This window comes from Cryptomeria japonica, chromosome 1 (assembly GCF_030272615.1).
Source record: "Cryptomeria japonica chromosome 1, Sugi_1.0, whole genome shotgun sequence".
In the NCBI taxonomy this organism is placed as follows: domain Eukaryota; kingdom Viridiplantae; phylum Streptophyta; class Pinopsida; order Cupressales; family Cupressaceae; genus Cryptomeria; species Cryptomeria japonica.
In genome coordinates, this window is record NC_081405.1 from 610810090 (window position 1) to 610812555 (window position 2466).

The following is a 2466-nucleotide window of genomic DNA, read 5'->3' on the forward strand; positions in this document are numbered from 1 at the left end:
GTCACCAGTCATATGGTGAGAACACCCACCGTCAATAATCCACTCATTAGAATTATCAAAGCAAGAGACAAGAGCATTCTTGTCTGACACATCTTCCTTAACTCTAGCAGCTCATCCTCCACTGGGTCAGCCCCCTCCGCCTCTGCCTATTGCTCCCCCTGTACGGGTGCCTGCCCTTGTTCCTGTACCTGTACCTGTACTGGTACCTATCTCTGTCCCTGTCCCTGTATTTGTACCTGTCTAGGACCCTATGCTGCTGGCACCTATAGTGGCAAACCACCATGACCCCTCACCACCCGAGCCTGCCTCTCCTTGCCACCCTCCCTTTGAGGTGCAACCCTCCTCTCTCCAACTGCTCCCCTTCTCCTCTATCAGCCTCTTTCCCCATCACCTCCAACATCATCATCATCCCCACCCCTGTCTCCATCCAATGGCTCTCTCGGATCCGTCAAGCGTGGGAAGGGATGCTCTGCCCAGTATGTTGTGTACTCAGCATCCATGTCGGCATCCTCAATGTCTGGCCACATGTCCCAGGGTAGGGGCATCATCTCTACCAGCTATGTAACTACCTGATCATATGACAGCAAAGGCCCAAACTGTGTCTGATCTCTGACCGTCCGGGCATACATGCCTGAGCCCCGGGGTATCCTCTGAATCCTGCCAAACTGTCAGCCAACCCTGTCCACTAGATGTCTCTCCAGCACATAGGGCATCCACCCAATCAGATACCTACTCCGGAAGGTGTAAGGCAGCTCAACTGCATCGTCCTCCCACTACTCGCATCTTAGATATGGTCTCCATATGACCACATCAATATCATCTATCACTCACCGCCAGTGCTCCAACCTGCCAATCCATGGCTGCGACGTGATCATATCATACAGGTGCACAAAACTACGTCCATGTCCCCTACCTCTAAAGTGTATTGGCCTCGTCACTGGCAGATGCTCATAGGCCCATACCTGCAATAATGTCACCCCGCAGCCCAACCCCATTGATCCATGATATACAAACTGATGCAGCTCATAATAGAGATGTGCCAGCATGCACGATCCCCAAGCATATCTGGTGTGCTGCATCACCAATGTCTCTAGTGCTCCTCCCCAACCCACAGATGGGGGTGGGGATGATGATGATGGTGGAGGTGATGGGGGCAGAGGCCGACGGAGGAGGAGGGGAGTGGTTGGAGAGAGGAGGGTTGCACCTCAGAGGGAGGGTGGTGAGGAGAGGCAGACTCAGGTAGTGAGGGGTCATGGTGGATTGCCGCTACAAGTGCCAACAACATAGGGTCCTAGACAGGTATGGATATAGGGACATGGATAGAGATAGGTACCAGTATAGGTACAGGCACAGGGGTAGGCACCCGTACAGGAGGAGCCATAGGCAGAGGCGGAGGGGGCTGACCCAGTGGAGGATGAGCTACTAGAGCTAAGGGAGATCTTCTAGGGCCAGGTAGATGAGATCCAGGTGTTGGAGGGGGAGAGGGATCAGCTCAGGATGAGGCTCAGAGATACTGAGCAGGAGTGGGATCAAGCTATTCAGCGCTATATAGAGGTTGAGACAACACTGAGGGCTGGGAGACAGGTAGCGGAAGACATAGGGGCAGGGTATTCTTATGTCCTACGAGTAGGGGAGGAGATTGCCTACTGGTGAGATCTCTACTATGGTGCAGTGCTAGCAGATCAGTGGATGAGGAGCTTCCATAGACCATCACGTACAGCGACAGCTACGAGAGGGAGCCAGAGGAGATAGGCATCGAGTGGTGGGGTTATGGGTCCTCCACCACCACCAGATAGAGGAGATAGGAGGGATGATCCTGGGGCAGGTCCTTCAGGGGCTCAGATTCCATCGAGGCCAGGTGGCTCCGAGGGAGGGAGTTCATAATAGCCGTAGAGGGCTCCCTATGTATCAGTATTGTACCATTTTTGTATTGTAAACACTTGCGGGTGCTTTTGTAGCCATATTATTTTGACATCATTGTATCATGACACTTTATGATTATATATATGAGATGATTCATCTTTGCGGCAACTATATGCATGTGTATCTATGTGATGAGATGTTCTTATGTGATGCTTATGATATGGATGCAAATATGTATATGATGCAATGCAATATATATATATATATATATTGTTCTTTTATGTTTTATGTATATGCATGATGCAAATGTGAATGTATGAAATGTGGATGAATATGACAATGCAAATGTAAATTGTGCTAACAGGTGTTGTGTGCAGGATGTGATGCAATTGTGATATCTATATGTATGTATGAAATGCTTATATTTGGTAATGCAGGTGCAACTACATGAAATGCAAATGTTTTTGGCATGTCATTATACTCAGTCATGTGATAGCAGGCTACGCGGACTCGAGAAGGATGATGGAAGTCAATCAAGAAAGGGGGATGGAAGATAGAAGATATGAAAGTGAAAGAGCTTCTTGTGCGTTATCATCATTGAGC